The following is a 24921-nucleotide window of genomic DNA, read 5'->3' on the forward strand; positions in this document are numbered from 1 at the left end:
CAAGCAAAGTGGTCGCAATCATTGAAATGTAGAAACCATAGGATATCGCAGGAGTACAACGATTTGACGTTATGACAAAGTACCTCGCAAAATTCTTGTCGAATTTTTATGATCTCAGCGAGCCTCTGCGACGGCTGACTCAAAGACACGGTCTGGAAATGGATTGAAGAACAAGACAAAACGTTTGAAGCTATCAAACAACACGTGACAGATTCTCCAGTGCACAAGTTCTTTGACCACAAACATGCAACCGAAGGTCAAGGAGATGCTTCAAGCAAGGGTCTGGGGTTCGTCCTTCTGCAACAGGGACAACCAATTGCATACACGAGCCAAGCGCTCACTCCAGCAGAAATGCAATACTCTCAAATCGAAAAGGAGCTGCTTGCTCAAGTCTTCGGAATGGAACGAAAGCATCAATATGTACATGGTCGCAAGATCACGCTATGGACAGACCATAAGCCTTTTGTTGCTATACAATACACGCCGTTATCTGCAGCACCCAAGCGACTACAACGTCTGTTCATTCGGCTCAACCAATATCATATCAAAATAAAGTATCAACCAGGAAAATAAATATACCTAGCAGACACGCTCTCGTGCGCATACCTGGGAAACGTGAAGAGATCACCGACAGAAATTGCAGTGGAATATGCATCCACATGGTGGACTTTCTCCCACTTTCCAAACAAGGACTGACTACCATACAACGCGCAACTGCAAGTGACTCCACACTACAACTGGTCATACAACAAACCACAATGGGATGGCCAGAAACCACACATGAATGTCTGCCTGAAATGCATGCATACTTCAAAGTTTGTGACGAACTCATAACGCAGGATGGCAGAGTCTTCAAAGGCTATCACTGTATCATACCGAAATCCCTGAGATCCGACGTTTGTCAGGGACTTCGTGCTGCTCTCACTGGCGTCGAGAGCACTCTTCGACGTGCCAGAGAATCCATTCACTGGCCAGGGCTGAACAGGGACATAAGAGACTATGTTTCAAAGTGTGAAACATTTAACACCCATCAATCGAGCCAGCCAAAAGAACCATTGATAAGTCACAACCTCCCTCAGAGACTGTGGGAAAAAATCAGTTGTGACGTATTCACACTCGATGACAAAAAACTACTTATGCACAGTGGACTACTACTCGGACTATTTCGAGATAGACAATCTGCATGGAAAGAAAGATGCCACTGTCATCATCAAACACCTCAAGAAACACTTCTCTAACCACGGTATTCCAGACAAGGTTCAATCCGACAATGGACCTCCCTTCAACTCGCAACAGTTCACAAACTTTGCCACAGATTATGGATTCGATCACGTAACAAGCTACCCAGAATATCCACAAAGCAACTGAAAGGTTGAGACCGCGGTTAAGCTCGCAAAGCGGTTAATCACGAAGACACAGAAAGACTGTAGTTCGCCAGTACAATGCTTGCTCAGTCGCCGCACAAAGGCAAACATCCTAATCGCAAATGAACGACTCAAACCAAGAATCATACGCGACGTCATCGTCAACAAAGAAAGGAACCATGCCAAACCAGCACACTACAACAGAGGTGCTACAGCACTTCCTACACTACAGGAAGGAGAAACAGTGAGACTGAAACAAATGCGAGAAAGCAAAGAGTGGCAAAAAGCTCAGGTTCAGAAATAAGCTGGCATTCATTCATATCAGGTCATTACAGAAGATGGCCGTGAGTATCGCAGAAATAGGAAACATCTGAGAAAGAGCGCTGAGACATTCATCGAAACTCCACCCACAGACGATCCGCTGCCAACAGAGCCAACTAACACGCCAAACAGCACTTCAACAACAACGCATAAAAACAGGAATACGTTGCCTGATATTTCCCCTCAGAGCACTGATAAAGGGCCTAAAGCGATCAGTGCACAGAACACCACTGAAGCAACCAGTTTGAGGCGAAGCAACAGAATCCGCACAACACCAAAATACCTGGAGCACTATATACAGAAATAAGAAATCATGGACACTGGACACTTGGATAAAGAATTAATAAGACAAGAGTTTAGTTGTTGTTTGTTAAACTTGTAGTTGTTCAATACATGTATTCATAATATCCATTTATATTGAAGCTAACTTTAAGTCATTTTTGTTTCTTATGAAAGGAAAGGTGTAACGAGATAATGTATAGCACCCTCTAGCTAGGAGGTATAGGGAGCTGTATTGAGAGAGAGGGTCTGTGAAGGAACGCCATTTTAAAGCTACACATGGCTGTCTGAAATCTCCCAATAAATAAGAGTTAAGTTGAACTAAGAGCGTTCAAGAGACTATAAAATTCACGCGAAAATGCTTGTTTTGGCACCGCTGAAGATTTTCAAAGGGGAATGTCGCCATCTGTGGCTGGGGGGGGGGGGGGGGAATGTTGGGGGAGCAGATCGGTGATGACGTGCATACCGTGGACCGGCAGCGCCGGGAAACCTCGGAAGGGCAATTGGGTTAGCTGCGGCCATTCCACCAAAAGTCGGCGGTCACTCCACTCCGCAGCGTGACCGCTGATTTGCGCTGGTAACGGGCCTTAAGGAGCGGGGCAACTTCGGCCCCAGCGTATGCAGAGTGCTGCTTTTCCAGCAGCAGTGATTAATAAATACTCGGGAGAGCAAAGCTGCCATACCTCTGCTATCCCATAACATTAAAAGTCGCAGACAGTTTGCAAGATGCCCAAGAGATCTAACAGACCACCTGAACACTTTAGCAGAATAAGGCTGCTGCTTAAATTTAGGACTGAGTTTTATTCTCTTGCGTCCAACGTAATGTGAGAATTTAGAAGTTTGACCTTGGAGTCGTCTCTCTGCAGCTTGGCCGCCCTTAAAAGGGGAGGGTGCACTGCCGCAGCCGCCATGTTATTTTTTTTTGTCGGCCGACTGTCATGTCGGCACAACAATTAGGCCCCCGGGCTCGGCCGAGCCACCAACAGGCAGCGGAGCACCCGCTCTTGGATGCCAGGCCGCTGGCCTGGCCGAAAGCCTCCCTGATGGCCCAGTGGACCGAACTTAAAAGTATGCCGAGCTCACAACGGCCCTCCCCTTTAACCGAAGGACAGAGACGTTGTGACGAGTCAGCGCGGCGTTGATGACTGGTCAGGGGGCGGCGGACCCGTTGCAAGGGTACTTCCGCCCCTCAGCCGCCCGAGCCCCCCAAAAAATATCGACGGCATCTCCGCCGCATGGGTTGCGGTGGGGGAACAACTTCAACCAACGGAGGGTGCGCCCCGTTTCAGGCGGAGGGCCATTTCTACTCCTATATGTTTATAATTTCCCAAGGATTCATTTTTACACAACGCAAGAACTGCAATGAGAAAATGTACCTTGCCTCGATAAGCATAAAAATTGCACACACCTACGCAGATACACAAAATGAGTACAATGCAAAGAAAATATGAAAGTAGTATGGATACGTGGCATTTATACACGTACGCAAATGTGATCGAACACATGTACAGTACTGTACAGCTGGAAAATATTGGGAAACTAGCAAGTCCGTAAAAAAAGCAAACCAAGCACTCGGGTTTATTTCGAGGGGTATAGAACTGAAAAGTGGGGAAGTTATGTTAAACTTGTTTCGAGCCTTGGTTAGACCGCACTTGGAGCACTGCGTACAGTTCTGGCGGCCTTATTATAAAAAGGATATAGAGGCACTGGAAAGGGTGCAGATAAGATTTACAAGGATGATACCAGAAATGTGAGGGTATACACATCAGGAAAGGATGAACCCCAGGCTGGGTCTCTTGTCTCTTGAAAAAGGGCTGAGGGTGACCTAATCGAGGTCTTTAAAATTTATGAAAGGTTTTGATAGAGATGTTAGAGAGAGAATGTTTCCACTTGTGGGGAGGAGGATAAGTAGAGGCCATCAATATAACATAGTCACTAAGATATCCAATAGGGAATTCCAAAGAAACTTCTTTGCCCAAAGACTGGTGAGAATGTGGAACTTGCTACCGCAAGGAGTGGTTGAAGCGAATAGTATCGATGCATTTAAGGGGAGGCTGGACAAGCACATGGGGGAGAAAGGAATAGAGGGTTATGTGGATAGATTTAGATGAGGAAAGACTGGAGGAGGCTCGAGTGGAGCATAAACGCCAGCATGGACTGGTTGGGCCGAATGGCCTGTTTCTGTGCCATATATCCTATGTAAATCCGATGCAATCACATTAACCCATAAGTTAACTGAGTTGAATTCCTGTTTCGTAGACCAAGTCTAGAAACAGTCCCTTTTCTTCTCCCTGTCTTGTAAAATACTTGGCCTTTTGCCACCACTCAGTTCTTGCGATGGATATCAGTGCTTTTAAGCCATCAGTGCAGCATATTTCGTGGAATATAATTAGTCAACCTCTCATTCTCAAGAGCCGGACACCATTAACAGTTGCGGTGCACAGGTCCCTTGACCCAAAATCATTAGCAGCTCAGCCAATGGGAAACCGCATTACAACCAAACAAAAATATACTTCCTCAACCGGCTAATAGAACATTAAACCTGGAACGAGCACATCCTGATTCCCCCTTCCCACCCCACCCACCGCAAACATCAGTAATGGGCTCACTAATGTATAATGACACAAGACTACATCAACTAATGTTCAATTTGGAATGATTAGCAACATTTTTAAACAGTTAACAGATTATGGGCCCGAAATTCAGTTTCGCTGGAAAGCTGGTGCTCCCCCCAACTTTTTGGGACCAGCAGCGGCAAAAACTTTGTGGCTAGGTCACCTGATATTCAGCTCCAAAAGTGAACAAATGGGTTCCAGCACCAAAGTGAATTTTTCAGCGGTGTGGCCGTCTTAATTTGAGCGTTATCACCACTGAGAAATTCAGCATGCAGGTAAGGGTTTCAAATGAGCCAGCTGCTAAAGGCCAGGGTTTGCAGCAAAGCCCCAAGGGGGGGGGAGAAGGAGGTTGGAAGGATGGCTGGTGTAAGAGGTGCAAGGAGAGCCAACAGGTTCACTGATATGGAGCTGGAGACACTGATGCACGGTGTGGAGGACAGAAGAAGAATACTGTTTCCGAACGTAGGGAGACCTGGCAGACAAGCAGTACATAATGCATGGAGAGAGATTGCAGGGGAGGCGTCAGGCACCTCCATATATGTGAGGACGCACCCTCCCAGGAGGGCGCTGACCAGTCTGCACCCGGCCCTTCCAGAGTGGCGCTGGGTCGACATTTCCTAGCTCTGGGGATCCTCTCCTCCTCCTCAGGTGGTACTGCTGGCTTGACCTCCAGCGGCTGTCCCCTCATGGTGGCCAGGTTGTGCAGCATGCAGCAGACCACGACAATTATGGAGACCCGTTGAGGAGAGTACTGCAAGGTGCCACCAGAGCGGTCCAGGCACCGGAATCTCTGCTTAATGATGCACCTGGTGGCACAATGAGCATCATTTAACACATGCTCTGGCGCTGTCCTGGGGTTCCGCAGAGGAGTGAGCAGCCAAGTGGACAGGGGATATCCCTTGTTCCCAAGCAGCCAAGCGCAATCCTGATTCGGGCCAGTGAAGATGGCGGGCACACTGGTCTGGCGCAGAATGAACCAGTCTGCACCCAGCCCTTCCAGGGGTGGCGATGGGTCGACGCCGCCGAGCTCTGGGGTGACCTCCCTTGACCTCATGGCTGCTGCCTCCCGTGCCCGCTGCCTGTCTGCACGGTGCTGACGGCGACACCATCGCTTGCGCGCCGCCCTGCTTCCGACCAGGTGTACCAGGTGTCCGCCTCCCAACACTCCTGCCATCCTCAGGCTGAACCCTGCCAAGCAGGTCTCTGCAGCCCACGGGCCTCCACTAAAGAGCCAGACCTGAAAGTTGTACAAAAGTATGTGAAAACCTCTGAGAGCAGCACTCAGCAGCTTTAATGGAGCCAAAGCAATTAACAATTATATAAAAAGCAAAATACTGCAGATGATGAAATATGACATAAAAACACGAATAATTAATAAAACTATATGAAAAGCTAAATACTGCAGATGATGGCATCTGAAAGAAAAACAAAAAAATTTATGAGACTATTTTCCTGCCAAAGGGCCCCGATCGCGGCAAAACTCCAGCGGTGTCGTGTTCGAGCACCGACTCGAATACCTCGCGGGGGGCACTGCCTGAAGAAGTCCTCCGATTTTGTCGGTGAGAATCGCTGTCCCGGCTGCTTTTCTGCGACCTGCACGCTGCTGAGCTCACCACAGAAAATCTTCCTTTACAGCGGCTTCACCCCGCCGTTTCTGGCGCAAGTGCGCACCGCTCAAAGCCCCCCCCCCTCCCCCGAGCTGAATATGCCTCGGGGAGGGAAAATCACCCGACCACGGCGGCTGACCGATTTTGTTTTGATCGGACGCCCAAACCCCCGCGGTAACCGTCCCTTCGGGGACGGTGAATTTCGGCCCCTATAAATTAATCTTTTTCACGGCACATTACACTTTCTAACGGAGGATTTTGTTTCACAAGCGTGAACAATCATCAGCCATTTTAGGAAGAACTGCACATGGGTGGAAAAGGTGATGAGAGATGTCAGAAGCATATCGGGCATTGAGGGAAGGTTGATTTTGAATGGACTGGAGGCACAAACAGTTAGCTTGCAGGTACAGCAAGTAATCAGGAAGGCAAATGGAATGTTGGCCTTTATTGCAAGGGGGATAATAGAGTATAAAAGCAGAGAAGTCCTGCTACAACTGTACAGGGTATTGGTGTGGCCACACCTGGAGTACTGTGGACAGTTTTGGTCTCTGTATTTAAGGAGGCATACACTTGCATTGGAGGCTGTTCAGAGAGGGTTCACTAGGTTGATTCCGGAGATGAGGGGGTTGACTTATGAATAGGTTGGGACTATACTCATTGGAGATCAGAAGAATGAGAGGTGATCGTATCGAAACATATAAGATGAGGGGGCTGGACAAGTTGGATGCAGAGAGTATATTTCCACTCATAGGGGAAACTAAAACTAGGAGGCATAGTCTCAGAATAAGGGGACCGCCCATTTAAAACTGGGATGAGGAGGACTGGAGAAAAGCTGATTTTGAGGGGCTGAGTATAGAACTTGAGAAAATAAAATGAACAATATTGGCAAACAATGATGTAGAACAGCAGTGAGAAATATTTAAAACAGTGTGCAGAGTGTCCTGGAAAAATATATTCTGCTAAAAAACAAGAACAAGCTAAGCACTAATGAGACACCATGGATGAATAAAGACATAAGGGAAAAATTGAAGGTAAGGAAAGAGGCATACAACATGGATAGAAGGGAGAGCATGACAAGAGAGAATACAGAGTGATTAGGAGAGAAGTCAAAAAAACAATTAGAAAGGCAAAAATGAACTATGAAATTAAGTTATTAAGAAACATAAAACAAAAGGAGTAAAATATTTTACAGGCACATCAATAAAATATGGAAAGTCGGGAGAGGAATAGGGCCACTAAGGGATGGATAGGATAATATCACAGGCAGTGAGAGAGAGATGTTTCAGTATTTACAAGGGGCACAGAACAGGTGGATATGACATTGGATGATGAGATTAGAAATGGGATAACTGCATGTAAAATAAAAAGACAACATTAATAAACTTGAAGAATGGGCATATAATTGACAAATGAAGTTCAACACCGATAAATGTGAGGTATTACATTTTAGTAAGAAAAAGAAGGTGGTCACATTACTTGGAAAATATGAATCTAAATGGTACAGAAGAGCAAAGGGATCTCAGTATAAATACACAAATCACTGAAAGTCGAGACTCGGGTTAACAAGGCCATAAAAAAGCAAACCAAGCAATAGGGCTTAATTCGAGAGGGATTGAATTGAAAAGTAGTTATGCTAAACTTGAATTGACCACACTTGGAGTACTGCGTACAATTCTGTTCACCTTATTATATAAAAAGATATGGAGGAATTGGAGAGGGTGCAAAAAAGATAATATCAGAAATGCGAGAGTATACCTATCAAGAAAGGATGAACAGGCTAGGTCTCTTTTCTCTTGAGGGGTGACCTAATGGAGGTTTTTTAAATTATGAAAAGGTTTTGATAGAATAGACACAGAGGATGTTTCCACTTGTGGGGAAGAGCATAACTAGAGGCTATCAATATAAGATAGTCACCAAGAAATTAAATAGGGAATTCAGAAGGAACTTCTTCACCCAGAGAGTAGTGAGAATGTGGATTTCACCACCATAGGGAGTGGTTGAATAGCATAGTATAGATGCATTTAAGGGAAGGCTATACAAGCATATATGAGGGAGAAGGGAAGAGAGGGTTACGCTGATAGAGTTAGATGATGAAAGACGGGAGGAGGCTCGAGTGGAGCATATAAGCCGGCATGGACTGGTTGGGCCAAATTGCCTGTTTCTGTGCCTCAATGCGGGGAGTATTCGGAATAAGGTGGACGAATTAACTGCGCAGATAGCAGTTAATGGATATGATGTAATTGGCATCACGGAGACATGGCTCCAGGGTGACCAAGGCTGGGAACTCAACATCCAGGGATATTCAACATATAGGAAGGATAGACAGAAAGGAAAAGGAGGCGGGGTGGCATTGCTGGTTAAAGAGGAAATTAATGCAATCGTAAGAAAGGACATTAGCTTGGATGATGTGGAATCGGTATGGGTGGAGCTACGGAATACCAAAGGGCAAAAAACGCTAGTGGGAGTTGTGTACAGACCACCAAACAGTAGTTGTGAGGTTGGGGACAGCATCAAACAAGAAATAAGGCGTGCGTGCAATAAAGGTACAGCAGTTATCATGGGTGACTTTAATCTACATAGTAATTGGGCTAACCAAACTGGTAGCAATGTGGTGGAGGAGGATTTCCTGGAGTGTATTAGGGATGGTTTTCTAGACCAATATGTCGAGTAACCAACTAGAGAGCTGGCCATCCTAGACTGGGTGATGTGTAATGAGAAAGGACTAATTAGCAATCTTGTTGTGCAAGGCCCCTTGGGGAAGAGTGACCATAATATGGTAGAATTTTTATTAAGATGGAAAGTGACACAGTTAATTCAGAAACTAGGGTCCTGAACTTAAGGAAAGGTAACTTCGATGGTTTGAGGCGTGAATTGGCTAGAATAGACTAGCATATGATACTTAAAGGGTTGACGGTGGATAGGCAATGGCAAACATTTAAAGATCACATGGATGAACTTCAGCAATTGTATATCCCTTTCTGGAGTAAAAATAAAACGGGGAAGGTGGCTCAACCATGGCTAACAAGGGAAATTAAGGATAGTGTTAAATCCAAGGAAGAGGCATATAAATTGGCCAGAAAAAGCAGCAAACCGGAGGACTGGCAGAAATTTAGAATTCAGCAGAGGAGGACAAAGGGTTTAATTAAGAGGGGGAAAATAGAGTACGAGAGGAAGCTTGCCGGGAACATAAAAACTGACTGCAAAAGCTTCTACAGATATGTGAAGAGAAAAAGATTAGTGAAAACAAACGAAGGTCTCTTGCAGTCAGATTCAGGTGAATTTATAATGGGGAACAAAGAAATGGCAGACAAATTGAACAAATACTTTGGTTCTGTCTTCACGAAGGAAGACACAAATAACCTTCCGGAAGTACTAGGGGACCGAGGGTGCAGTGAGAAGGAGGAACTAAAGGATATCCTTATTTGGCAGGAAATTGTGTTAGGAAAATTGATGGGATTGAAAGCCGATAAATCCCCGGGGCCTGATAGTCTGCATCCCAGAGTACTTAAGGAAGTGACCCTAGAAATAGTGGATGCATTGGTAATCATTTCCCAACAGTCTATCGACTCGGGATCAGTTCCTCTGGACTGGAGGGTATCTAATGTAACACCACTTTTTAAAAAGGGAGGGAAAGAGAAAATGGGTAATTATAGACCGGTTAGCCTGACATCAGTAGTGGGGAAATTGTTGGAATCAATTATTAAGGATGAAATAGCAGCACATTTGGAATGCAGTGACAGGATTGGTCCAAGTCAGCCTGGATTTATGAAAGGGAAATCATGCTTGACAAATCTTCTGGAATTTTTTGAGGATATAACTAGTAGAGTGGACAAGGGAGAACCAGTGGATGTGGTGTATTTGGACTTTGAAAAGGCTTTTGACAAGGTCCCAAACAAGAGATTGGTGCGCAAAATCAAAGCACGTGGTATTGGGGATAATGTACTGACGTGGATAGAGAACTGATTGGCAGACAGGATGCAAAGAGTCGGGATAAACGGGTTCTTTTCCGAATGGCAGGCAGTGACTAGTGGAGTGCCGCAGGGGTCAGTGCTGGGACCCCAGCTCTTTACAATATACATCAATGATTTAGATGAAGGAATTAAGTGTAATATCTCCAAGTTTGCAGATGGCACTAAGCTGGGTGGCGGTGTGAGCTGCGAGGAGGACGCTATGAGGCTGCAGGGTGACTTAGACAGGTTAGGTGAGTGAGCAAATGCATGGCAGATGCGGTACATGTGGATAAATGTGAGGTTATCCACTTTGAGGGCAAAAACATGAAGGCAGAATATTATCTGAATGGCGGCAGATTAGAAAAAGGGGAGGTGCAACAAGACCTGGGTGTCATGGTACATCAGTCATTGAAAGTTGGCATGCAGGTACAGCAGGCGGTGAAGGTGGCAAATGGTATGTTGGCCTTCATAGCTAAGGGATTTGAGAATAGGAGCAGGGAGGTCTTACTGCAGTTGTACAGGGCCTTGGTGAGGCCGCACCTGGAATATTGTGTTCAGTTTTGGTCTCTTAATCTGAGGAAGGACGCTCTTGTTATTGAGAGAGTGCAGCGAAGGTTCACCAGACTGATTCCCGGGATGGCTGGTCTGACATATGAGGAAAGACTGGATCAACTGGACCTTTATACACTGGAGTTTAGAAGGACGAGAGGGGATCTCATAGAAATATAAAAGATTCTGACAGGACTGGACAGGTTACATGCGGGAAGAATGTTCCCGATGTTGGAGAAGTCCAGAACCAGGGGACACAGTCTTAGGATGAGGGGTAGGCCATTTAGCACTGAGATGAGGAGAAACTTCTTCACTCAGAGTTGTAAACCTGTGGAATTCCCTGCCGCAGAGAGTTGCTGATGCCAGTTCATTGGATATATTGAAGGAGTTAGGTATGGCCTTTACGGCTAAAGGGATCAAGGGGTATGGAGAGAAAGCAGGAAAGGGATACTGAGGGAATGATCAGCCATGATCTTATTGAATGGTGGTGCAGGCTCGAAGGGCCGAGTGGCCTACTCCTGCACCTATTTTCTATGTTTCTATATCCTATGTACAAGCAACTCTTTTACAAATGAGTATAATGATGAGTATCTCCAAAACATGCTTTGTTCCAGATGTAGGTTTCCTTTTGTCAATTTCTAAGATACTAAATTGCTGCTAAGCTTTTCCTATGTGCAAAATGTATTTTGATCTACAGTGGTCATGTATTACGGTGATTTCGGGTAATCTTGCACTTTAAAATGCAAATGCTACTGAGAAGCAAATTCCCCCAAAGCAATCTTCTACAGTCATTTCTTTGCACTAAAAATTAAGTTGTATTATCCAATAATTTGAATGAAGCAACTTTGAATTAAGTGTACATTGTATCATTTCCACCACCTTTCATCAATAATAGTGCAGAGCGAAGCTACTTGCTGCTGTATTACAAGGCAGTAATCCAATCAAAGGGGGTTAATTTTGACTTTGGGCAACTGTGTAAAATGAGTGGTACTGGCCGTCATTTATCTCTCCCGAGTTTTGTTCCGACTGAAGCGTGACGGGCGGCTGATCCGATCTCACCCATTTTACACCATCGTTCGAAGTCAAAATTACCCCCAGGCAACGGTCCCGCCAGGACACATGGCGGCCCCGCGCAGGCCACTCACCGACTATTCTATGGGAGAAACCATGCACGGGCGAAAGTTTGAATTGGCCATGCAGCCACGTAAAAGGGCAATGCAGCAAAAAAAAAGGGAACATTCCCACCAGGGTGTTTAAATTATGCGATAAGTGGTCTGCAAAATATCTCAAAACCACCACCTTTCCCCTCAGCTACGGAGAAGTCACTAGAGATTAATGAAGTATGTCTACGCTCATGCAAAAAAAATTATAATCTGTATTGCCTGATAAGATGGATGTATGCTGAACACTAGGGAGTTTTGAAGTTAACCTGCCCACTTAGACACAGGTAACCAATGGAGGTTGGAGGTGGTGGAATTGGTGTAAATGGACCATTGGCCACTTCCTGTGTGGATTTTTTTTTTTAAATGAAGCTCAACACAAGAAAAACCTGAGGTTGTGCATGTTCACCTACCACCGTTTGAAACTTCCAAGTATGTGCCTTTCCCCGACAGATGCAATTCAGCAGGACACGTATTTAATTTCCCCACAAGTTCCCGTTATAAATGAAACTTGGAATGACACCTGGACTGACTTACAGCCAGCCTAAGCAGGTGCCTCAAAAACTGCTAGAGTCAGTACTCACTAGGTTGATTCCGGAGATGAGGGGGTTGACTTATGAAGATAGGGGAGTAGGTTGGGCTTATACTCATTGGAGTTCAGAAGAATGAGAGGTGATCTTATTGAAACTTATAAGACAATGTGGGGGCTGGACAAGGTGGATGCAAAGAGGATATTTCCACTCACAGGGGAAACTAAAACTAGGGGTCATAGTCTTAGGATAAGGGGCCGTCCATTTAAAATGGAGATGAGGAGAAATTTCTTATCTCAGAGGGTTGTAAATCTGTGGAATTCTCTGCCCCAGAGAGCTGTGGAGGCTGGGTCATTGAATATATTTAAAGTGGAGATAGACAGATTTTTGAGCGATAAGGGAGTAAAGGGTTATGGGGAGCGGGCAGGAGAGTGGATTGAGTCCATGATCAGATCAGCCATGATCTTATTGAACGGTGGAACAGGCTCGAGGGGCCAAAGGGCCTACTCCTGCTCCTATTTATGTTCTTACATTGTTTTGTTTTCTCTGTCCCGGCGTCAGCTCATCCGCTGCTGAAACCCTCATCCATGTCTTTGTTGCCTCTAGACGCGACTATTCCAATGCTGTCCTACCTAGTGAGCCTCTAATCTTGCGCCCACCATAAACTCGATCTCATCCAAAACTCTGCTGCCCATATCCTATATCGCACCAAGCACCGTTCACCCATCAACCGTGCTCGCCAAACCACACCGACTCCTGGTCTGACAACACCTCAATTTTCAAATTCTCATCCTTGTTTTCATATCCTCCATGACCTCTTCCCTCCCTATCCCCAGCCCTTCAACCCTCAGATCTCTGCGCTCCTCCAATTCTGCCCTCTTGCACACTCCTGATTTTTCTCCCCTCCACTATTGTTGGCCGTGCCTTCAGCTGCCTAGACCCACGCTCTGGAATTCCCTCCCTAAACCTCTCTACCTCTCTACCTCACTCTCTCCTCTTTTAAGACGCTCCTTAAAACCTACCGCTTTGACCAAACTTTAGGCCATCTGTCCTAATAACGCCTAATGTGGCTCGGTGTCAAGCTTTGTTTGGTAATCGCCCCCCGTGAAGCGTCTCGAGACCTTTTACTAGGTTGCAGGCGCTGTTCAAATGCAAGTGTGGTTGGTGTTGTCTGGTTTCTGATCATCTGGATGGAGTGCAGCATTATGCAATCTTACAGCAGTTCTGCATTGATCTGCTCCAGAACATTTGCAACTTTTTAAAAAAATGCATTCGCTTTGCACATGAACATTCATGATTTTAAAGTTCAATGAGACAAATCTGACCTGAAACAATGCTTTTTAAAAAAAAACTGGGCTTATTTTGATGAAACACCTCAAGTTTGCGGGGAGTTGATTTGTGGGGACCTGCACCACACGGACTGCAGCAGTTCACCACCACCTTCTCGAGGCATCTAGCAATAAATGCTGGCCTCAGAGTAGCTGCTTTGCTATCTGTCAAGGTGATTGACTGTAGTCTTTAATAAGCAGTCTTCAGTAAAATACCTTTACAAAATAGAAGTTTCATTGCTTACTGTCAAATTTTAAATATTTGATTAACCAATGGAATTTGTAGTACCAAGCTGATGGAATAGATTGCCTAAATATCTTGGATAAAAACGAGGGGAAAAAAATTGCAAATCTGAAGAAAATCAGATAATAGGAGCTATTGATTGCAAAATGGAATATGATCTTTGCATCACTGACAAAAGCGTACTAATAACTAATAGATCGGAGCATCTGTGGTGTGTTTTCAGCAATTATGTGCACTAAGGAATGTATGATGCACACCACTGAGTTGTGCTGTCAGTACACTGTCAATGATTTAAGACCATCACAGGAATGAAAAAAGGCTGTACATTATCGCCGGTTTTTTTATTCAGCGCTGGGATGGATTGCATGGTGCGTGCAGCACAGGGCTGACAAGCAGCTGCGATTTCCGTGGGTTGGGTTGACAACTTGTCTGTGTTGATGGCCTTTTACCTTAGTGTAATGTGAACAGAAGCTGTAAGGGGTGCTAAACTGATTGTTAAAGCCCACGCACTTTTTGCAAAATTGGTTCAATGAACCAAGAGAGAAAAATAAATTATCTGTTTCTAAGCATTTTCTGATAACCGTTAACCTACAATGATGCAGCCAAATAAAAAATACTTAGATAAAATTAAATTTGCGATGAAAAAATACCCCTTTTATCAATATTATGACTACATTGAATTACATAGGATATCATCATGGGCAGTCCCTCAAAGCAAGGATGACTTGCTTCCACGCCAAAAAGGAATGAGTTCACAAGTGTTTCAATGAAGGACCTAATATTCCAGATCCCGAACTACATCTTGGAGGGTGGAAGATGCCTGTGCGTGGATTTTTTTAACGTGTGGTGGCCGTTGCACACCAGCCATCACACGGGCTTGACAGAGCAAGGTCTTAGTCCAGTGGCAAGGGTTACCCAAGACGACTGGAGACCAGCTCTGCTGCACGGACCGAGTGCGCACATATATAGCAGTGTGGGCTGGCTCGTGCTGCCCCTGGGCCCCGCTCTCTTCTGGGCCCCAGACTCATGCCTCTCCTGGGCCCCGGTCACTTCCCTCTATGGACTCTTGCTGCGCCTGCCCGCACTGCAATCAGCGACCTGGCTTCGCAGCCGTCGCCCTCCTGCAGTGGTATGCCGCCGCACGCTGCTCGCTCTGATGGCCCCGGCCTGCTGATGGTCTTGCAGGCCGGGATCGCACTGATTTCCAGGCCGCACGCTCCTCCCTCTAATGCAGCCACATAGGATATACGGCACAGAAACAGGCCATTTGGCCCAACCTGTCCATGCTGGCATTTTTGCTCCACTCGAGCCTCCTCCCGTCTTTCCTCATCTAACTCATTTGCTTGTCCAGCCTCCCCTGAAATGCATCTATACTATTCGCTTCAACCACTCCCTGTGGTAGCGAGTTCCACTGGAGAAAGAGCAGAGAAAGGATGTGAAAGCTTTAGAGAGGGCGCAGAAAAGATGTAGAAGAATAGTTCCAGGGATGAGGGACTTCAGTTACCTGGATAGAATGGAGAAGCTTGGGCTGTTCTCCTTCGAGCAGAGAAGGTTCAGAGATTTGATCGAGGTGTTCAACATCATGAGGAGTCTGCACAGAGTAGATAGAAAGAAACTGTTCCCATTGGCGGAAGGGCCGAGAACCAGAGGGCAGCGAGTGGTTAGGATCTGGAATGCACGGCCTGAAAGGGCGGTGGAAGCAGAATCAATCGCGGCTTTCAAAAGGGAATTGCATAGATACCTGAAAAAAAAAATGCTCTGGAGAAAGGGCGGGGGAGTGGGACTGGCTGAAGTGCTCATGCACAGAGCCGGCACGGGCTCGACGGGTCGAATGGCCTCCTTCTGTGCTGTAACCATTCTATGATTCTCTGAAAAGAAGGATCTTGGCAATTTCGTGTCCTAACTCACACCAAGTCCCGCTCACCCCATCACCCCTGCGCTCGCTGATCCGACATTGGCTTCTGGTTAAGCAACGCCTCGATTTGAAAATTCTCATCCTTATTTTCAAATCCCTCCAAGGTCTCGTCCCTCCCTATCTCTGTAATCTCTTCCAGCCCCAGAACCCCCGCCCCCCCATTCCCCCGACCACCCACCCACCGCCCGAGATGTCTGCGCTCCTCTAATTCTGCCCTCCTGAGCATCACTGATTGTAATCGCTCAACCATTGGTGGCCGTGTCTTCTGTTGCCTGGGCCCTAAAGCTCTGAAATTCCCTGCCTAAACCTCTCCACCTCTCAACCTCCCTCTCCTCCTTCAAGATGCTCCTTAAAACATTCCTCTGTGACTGAGTTTTTGGTCAGCTGCGCTAATTTCTACTTAAGCGGCTCGGTGTCAAATTTTCTATCTCATAATACTCCTGTGAAGCGCCTTGGGACGTTTCACTACGTTAAAGGGTGCTATATAAATACAAGTCATTGTTGTTGCTTATTCAAGCCTGGGCACGATATAATTTGCTCCACTCATTCTTGGCATTTTCACACCACTTGGCTTCCCGTATATACTCTGTCCAGCATCAGAGTGCATTGGTGTAGGAATCACCAGAGGGCCTTTTTAAATGGACTTCATCTTGAACCATCAATTCTCTTGCCATAACCCAGTATAAAGTTGGTTATTCTGCTTTGATTTTATTGGCCATTTTACATACGTGTTTTTTTTTTAATTAGGGAGCTCATTTTCTGCTGCTGGAACATTTTTGTAAAATCCCACCCACATATACCTTCGTGGGTGGAACTGAACAAAACCAGTCAGCCGATCTCTTCTCTTTTTACTCTACCTGCCCGTGCTATCAGTCCAAGGGTTTGTATAGTAGGACATCCTTGTAGTGGTTGCCTAAGCTCTTGTGAAACATGTATCCAAGGGCACCTCTCAGAACTGCACCCATATATCGACGGCATTATGTCCTGGACCAGATAGCGTTACATTCAGCTGCTGGAAGTGTCCCATTTAATATTCTTTATGTTTGGATTCAGCTATTAAATAAACATCTGCCTGTGTCAGAGTTTAAGCTTTTATGGGGATCTCCTCCAAGGAACAGTTCACGGCCCCAAGTTTCCACACGCTACAAAACGGGCGTCCCTCCGAGCTGGGCGCCCGTTTTTCGCGCCGAAAACGGCGCCTGAAAAAAAACGCGCGATTCTGGAGCGCACTGCAGCTCCATGGCAGTTTGGCGCAACGCCCAGGGGGGCGGAGCCTACCACTCGCGCCGATTTTGTAAGCGGGAGGGGGCGGGTACCATTTAAATTAGTTTTTTTTCGTGCCGGCAACCCTGCGCGTGCGCGTTGGAGCGTTCGCGCACGCGCAGTGTGAAGCAAACATTGGCACTCGGCCATTTTTGTAGTCCTTTGTAGCTGTTTAATTTTTGAACATTTTTTAATAAAAACACATTGCCCTTCCATGATCAGCACTGAGGCTTCTTGCACCAGTGAGAAGGCCGCAGGAAGCCTCAGAAGTTGAGGCAGCCGTTTCCTGACGGCCTCTCCCCCCCCCCATGCCGTCGGGAACAGCTGCCTCCTCCCTGCTGCGGTCGGTCGGGCCCTCACTCCATCCTCCCCCCTGCCGTCAGGAACGGCTGCCTCAACTTGTGAGGCTTCCCGCAGCATTCTCCCTGGCTGAAGCACTTTCACACAGGTAGGAAGATGGTTTATTTAATCTTTTCTTTGCTTATAAATTTTTATTCAGGTTGGATTTATTTGTATAATATTTGTACAAGTATAAATAAGGATTTATTGTAGAATTTAATGACTTCCCTTCCCCCCCACCTCGTTCTGGACGCCTAATTTGTAACCTGCGCCTGATTTTTTAATGTGTAGACAAGGTTTTTTCAGGCCTACAAAAATCTTCACTTGCTCCATTCTACTTTAGTTTGGAGTACGTTTTCACTGTGGAAACTTTCAAATCAGGCGTCAGTGGCCGGACACGCCCCCTTTTGAAGAAAAAATTCTGTTCCAAAGTGAAACTGTTCTACCTGACTATAACTGCAGAAAAAAAAAAGTGGAGAATTGCGATTTCTAAGATAGTCCGTTCTCCACCAGTTGCTCCTAAAAATCAGGAGCAAATCATGTGGAAACTTGGGGCCATGAGTTTTCTCCATCACTTTATATCATGCCCAGAAAAGCAGACCCATATTCTTATTCTGACATATTACCAGCACGTCACTTGGAAGTGTCCCTTTCAATGACAATTATGGCACTTTGCTTCTCCAGCTGGATGTACTGGGGATCTCCCACATCGATCACATGTCCTCTGTTCCCCCAGGGTCTTCACTCCCTTTCTATAATCCTACTTTGACTGCTGTGGTTTTCTCCCGGCTGATGCATGGTTCCCCCCTACTAGCTTCCAAAAGATTACTACTTGCTGCTCCTCATGAGCTTCACTTGATCCAGGTTAACTGCTTCAAAAAGTACTTCATTGGCTGTAAAGAGCTTTGGGACGTCCTTCGGTCATGAAAGGTGCCACAGAAATGCAAGTCCTTCCTTCCTTCCTATCTCTCAAATAGTCTCCCATTACATAGTCCCATGACAATTCGATCACGAATCATTTCACCACGCAGAACACTAAATATAGTTGGTCTATTTCCATACACCACCTACAGATGACAGCAAGATTTTCTTTTTTATGTCAAACATGTCTACTTTAAAGTGATTTCAGTACGTCAAATGGAAGAACAAGCTGTGATACAAATATCTGAACAATTGACATTTGAGGCCTTATCTTGGCACAACATTTTTGGCAATATACATTAGGACTGAAATGTAAAAGGGAGATAGAAGTGCAGGGAACAATAGACCAATTAGCTTAATGTCGGTAATAGGAAAGATAATGAATCTTTGCTCAAAGATGTAATAGAAAAACATCGAGAAATCAAAACTATAATGAAGAGTAGTCAGCACAGATTTCAAAATGCAAGGTCATGCTTGACCAAACTTGTGAATTTTTTGAAGTAGTAACAGAAAGAGAAGACAAGGGTGATGCAAAAGATGTAATATTTGGATTTACAAAAGGCCTTTGATAAGGTACTGCATAGGAGACTGATGACTAAAGTCTGAGCATGTGGAGTCAGGGGACAAGTAGCAGAATGAATCGCAAACTGGCTACAGAACAGAAAACGGAGAGTTGGGGTTAAGGGTAGTTACTACAACGGGCAAAAGGTGTGAAGTAGTGTTTCACAAGGATTGATGCTGGGATCACTGTTCAACATTTACATAAACGATTTGAACTTTGCAATCAGAAGAACAATTTCAAAATTTGCAGATGACACAAAATTGCGGGGTATAGTTAAAACTAAGGAGGGGTGCAATAAAATAAAATACATTAATAAATGAGCAGAATGGGTGTGAAATTAGCAAATTAATTTCTATAGAGTTAAGTTTAAGGGTGCGTTTTATTAGGAGAAATAAGGAGGCCACATACTGCTTGCAAAATAAGTGCCTAAATGTCATAAAGGAGCCAAGGGATCTGAGGGTACAGATACACAAATCACTCACAGCTCAATAAGGTCACGAAGAAAAGCATACATAGCACTGGGGTTCATTTCGATTGGGATAGAATTGAAAAGCAGAGAAGTTATGTTAAACTTGTATAGAACCTTGGTTAGACCACATGGTGCAGAGTTCTGGTCCCCATATTCTAAATAGGATAAAGGGGCACTGAAGGAGTTCCAAACAATGATATCAGAACAATGATAGCACAGATTGAACAGGCCGGGGCTGTTTTCTCTGGAAAAGTAAAGACTGAGGGGTGACCTTAGAGAGGTCTTTAAAATTATGAAAGCTATAATGACGTAGAGAAGCTATTTCCACTTGTGGGAATAGAAGGTGATGCTGATAACCTTAGATGAAGTAGGGTGGGAGGAGGCTCGTGTGGAGCATAAACAATAGCATAGAGCAATGGGGCCGAATGGCCTGTTCTGCGCGGTAGATCCTATGTAATTCCATGTACTGACTGAAGATGATTATCAGTAAACTGCTTGGCAGAGAAGTAGCTATAGACTGGAGATGACGAGAACTTGAACTGGTGCCACAAATGGGTGTTGGGAAGGGAACGTTTGCCTGTAGATACCTGGAAACTGGGCCTCGGGCTTCAGCTGCAGAGAATCTGACGTCAGTCGGTTGTCCCGATGCAACTCACTGGTCAGGGCCTCAGGAAAATCGGCCCGCTCAGACACCATGCCGGGTCCTTGTTGGCTGGGGTGGGGGGGGGGGGGGCTGGGTGGCGGCAAACTAGAATGGGCAAAGCCCAGGTTGTTAGCAGCCTGCAGTACTGCTGTGTAGCCAGGAGGGGCACTCCTGTTCCTTCTGGCTCCACATCAACGTAAGTTTTTAAAAAAAGATAGTTTTCTTATCTTGCGTATATAGGATATACGGCACAGAAAGAGGCCATTCGGCCCAACCAGTCCATGCCGGCATTTATCCTCCAATCGAGCCTCCTCCCGTCTTTCCTCATCTAAATCTATCTGCATAACGCTCTATTCTCTTCTCCCTCATATGCTTGTCTCATCATCATCACAGGCAGTCGGCAGTCCCTCGGAATCGAGGAAGACTTGCTTCCACTCTAAAAATGAATCCTTAGGTGGCTGAACAGCCCAATACCAAAACTACAGTCCCTGCCACAGGTGGGACAGATAGTCGTTGAGGGAAAGGGTGGATGGGACTGGTTTGCCACACGCTCTTTCTGCTGCTTGCGCTTGATTTCTGCATGCTCTCGGCGATGAGACTCGAGGTGCTCAGCGCCCTCCCGCATGCACTTCCTCCACTTAGGGCGGTCTTTGGCCAGGGACTCCCAGATGGCGGTGGGGATGTTGCACTTTATCAGGGAGGCTTGGAGGGGGTCCTTGTAACGTTTCCTCTGCCCACCTTTGGCTGGCTTGCCATGAAGGCTTGCTTTGGGAGCCTTGTGTCTGGCATGCGAACGATGTGGCCTGCCCAGCGGAGCTGATCCAAGTGTGGTCAGTGCTTCAATGCTGGGGATGTTGGCCTGGTTGAGGACGCCAACATTGGTGCTTCTGTCCTCCCAGGAGATTTATAGAATCTTGCGGAGACATCGTTGGTGGTATTTCTCCAGCGATTTGAGATGTCTACTATACATGGTCCTTTGTCTTAGCCATACGGGAGGGCGGGTATTACTACAGTCGTGTAGACCATGAGCTTGGTGGTGGATTTGAGGACCTGGTCTTCGATCACTCTTTTCCTCAGGCGGCCGAAGGCTCCGTTGGCGCACTGGAAGTCGTCAATGTCTGCTCTTGTTGATAAAAGACTCCCGAGGTATGCTTGTCAAGCATCCTCTTAAATGCATCTATACTATTCGCTTCAACCACTCCCTGTGGTAGTGAGTTTCACATTCTCACCACACCTTTGGGTAGGAGTTTCTTCTGAATTCCCTATTGGATTTCTTGGTGACTATCTTATATTGATGGCCTCCAGTTATGCTCTTTCCCACAAGTGTAAACACTCTCTCTGTATCCACTCTATCAAAACCTTTCATAATTTTAAAGACCTCTATTAGGCCACCCCTCAGCCTTCTTTTTTCAAAAGAAGGGACCCAGCCTGTTCCTCCTTTCCGGTTAGGTTTACCCACACATTTATGGTATCATCCTTGTAAATCTTCTCTGCACTCTCTCCAATGCCTCCATATTTTTTTTTATAATATGGCGACCAAAACTGGACACAGTACTCCAAGTGTGGTCTAACCAAGGTTCAATACAGGTTCCCTACATATCAATTCTATACCTCGCGAAATAAATCCTAGTGCTTGGTTTTCTTTTTTTATGGCCTTGCTAACCTGTGTCGCAACTTTTAGCGATTTGTGCATTTGTACTCCGGGATCCCTTTGTTCCTCTGCCCCACCTAGACTCTCACCCTCCAAGTAATAAGTGGCCTCCTTACCAAAATTTAACTCATGTTTATCTGTGTTGAACTTAACTTCCAATTATATGCCCATTCTGCAAGTCCTCCAGTTGTGTCCTTCTGTAATTTGTTGCAGTCCTCCTCAGTATTAACTGTCGCCCCCAGCCGCCTCCAATTGTCCCTTTAAGAACCGCTGGTAGTCTGCTGTAACAGGCATGAGAACCCTTATTTAAGACGCTCCTGAAAACCTACTGCTTTGACCAAGCTATTGGCCGCCTCTCCCAACATCTCCTCCTGTGGCTCAATTTCAAGTTGTGTTTTATAACATAAGAACATAATTGCAGCAGGAGTAGGCCATTTGACCCCTCGAGCCTGCTCCGCCATTCAATAAGATCATGGCTGATCTGATCTTGGTCTCAACTCCACTTCGCTGCCCGTTCCCCATAACCCTTGACTCCCTTATCGTTCAAAAATCTGTATATCTCCACCTTAAATATATTCAATGACCCAGCCTCCACAGCTCTCTGGTGTAGAGAATTCCAAAGATTCATGACCCTCGGAGAAGAAATTCCTCCTCATTTCCATTTTAAATGGGCGACCCCTTATTCTGAAACCATGTCCCCTCGTTCCTGTGATGCGCCGACGTTTTACTACATCAAAGGTGCTATATAAATGCAAGTGATTGTTGATTAGCATATTCAAGGGGCCTACTACTGTCTGTTTCTGGACACGTGGATGTCATTGGCTTCCAATGTGGCATATTTCTGGGAGAAATCGGGATGAGAGATCGTGCCCGGAAATTGATCCCTCACCCGAACGCTAAATTTTTCCGCTCAAGAGCGATGGAGACCAATTCTCTCCCACTGGATCTCGAGATATTTCCCATCATTTCTTAGATCATGTGCCAGTACTTTTATAAAGCAGCTGTGTGCCTTAATACTTCCGGAACACAGAGCTTCAATCCCAGTGCCAAGCTGAGGTGACGGCACAGCTGTGATAGTGCCAACAGTTGTTCAGTGACAAATTTGTTTTGCTTTGCACCAATTCTGTCAGTTTCAGCAACAGTAGAATTACAAGGGGCCCGAAATTGGTCAGGACATGAGGTTCGCCCATTTCACGCCAGTATGCTGGCGGTGCGTCATTTCAAACCGGCAGCATACTGCCGAGACCGAAGAGCGCCATTTTGGTGGTGTACCATGTAAATGTAGGTTCAGTGTCACACGGATGTTGTTATTTATCTTAAGGTTACGGTGATCATTTGACAAGAGGATCAACGCAAAGTTCTGATGTGTGTGTATGTGTGTGTGACCCTGTGTGTCTGCGATGTTCAATGGATTGAAGATTCTTACTTTCATTTACTTCACTTTCTGCAGAAGACAACATCTGCAATAGCAGCGGATCAGCGGCGTACCGGTGTGGGGGGGGAGGGAGGACTCTCAAACGCAAGAACCATTGACGAAGATTGAGATCCGTGCCCTGTCCCTGGTCGGGGATAGCACCGGCATTGGAGCTGACCCACCCACACAGGATGGTCAGTTCAATACAATCCCCGGTCTGTGTTACGGTCCTCTCATGTCATGTAATGTAACGAACTGTAATGTTGGCCTCATGTTTACGTAATGCAAGTTTATCGCATTGTAATGTTGGCCTCCTGTGATGCACTGGGGGCATGTAACGCAATGCATACATGTATTGTCTGTCTGCGATATGTAATTCAGCAATGCAGCTGTGGTGGACATTTAAGACAGACTGCGTTACGTCACTGTACTCACATACTCATGTAACCCTGATCCCTCCCCAGGTGCCAAGCATTTTTAAATGTTATTTTGTACTTCCAGACTCGGACGATTCAGACCAGACTCCGCAGAGAGACCAGATGACAGATCCACTGCCTCCACCACTGGCATCACCCAGCCCTCTCCTGACTTCATCCCTGCCAGAGATGAAGACGACGAAGAGGAAGAGGAAGAGCCACAGATCCTTGAGCCAGTGGAGATGGAGATGGAGGAGGATACATCAGTTCCACCTGGGCCAAATGGAACATCCACCACCACCGAGTCTGTATTCATGGGATTCCCCCCCCCCGTGCCTCCTCTGATTCCGCGGGACCAAGCGGTGCGCAGCATGGCACCCTCAGCGTTCCAGCGCCTTTGCCGCCGCGATGGAGTTTGGTGCAGCAAAGGTCCATTGCTGCAAGACAGATAAACACGAACCAGGACAGGGTGTATCGATCACAGGCCAGTGTCGACATAGGTTGAGAGATGCTCAAGACAATATGGGTACAGTCAGCAGCACCCTGAACCTTGGGGAAGCTGGCAATGCGCGCAAATCCCAAAGCCCTGTCACTCTGTGCCTCACCGGTCATTGGGAAGTTTATAAATTCCATCCGGTGTGCAGACAGTGCTTCTGTCAAATGCACCGATGAGTAGCGTACAGAGAAATACAGCATATGTCCCCCCCCAGCTGATGCCCGAAAAGAGCCGCATGCATAAAAGGAAAGTGCCGCAGGCACCTTCATCGCGACAGAGTGCAGTAATGTTGGTGGTACTGGGCTGCAGGTCTGCCTTAATGAGCTGGCCAAACTCATTGATCACCTCTTTTCGAAGCGCAGCCTTTGAATGCACTGTGGATCAGTCAGGTCCAAGTATTTAGCGCTTCTCCCTGAATATCCTTTTGGGGTAAGGCTTCCTCCTCCTCATCAGTCTGCAACCTCCTCCATTACCCTGATAACTCTGCTCAATAAACCTTCTCCCATCTGGATCCTGCATTAGACAAGTAGTCAGCAATACAGGCCGAGATAGTACAGGCCCCATTCTTTTTAAACCTCCAGATTTTTCATTGAAAAATTTTTTAACTCAACTGCCTTCTAAATAATGTACTCAGTACCAATAAAAATACCTTTCCCACTGTAAATCACACTGTAAAGTCACTGTTCACCTCAGAAATATTGAGGTGCTGCTTTTGCTGACTGTTCCCGATTTCAAAGTGGCAGCACCAAGCACTACCGCCCATTCCCGCCCACTTATCACGGAAAGCCACCTTATCCAGGACAGTATGCAGCTGTAGTGTTATGTCGGCGGTATGTCATGAAACTTGCACTTTTTGGGCGGTATGCGGGCGGTTCTATATGGCGG

Source organism: Pristiophorus japonicus, chromosome 20 (assembly GCF_044704955.1).
Source record: "Pristiophorus japonicus isolate sPriJap1 chromosome 20, sPriJap1.hap1, whole genome shotgun sequence".
Classification (NCBI taxonomy): Eukaryota; Metazoa; Chordata; class Chondrichthyes; family Pristiophoridae; genus Pristiophorus; species Pristiophorus japonicus.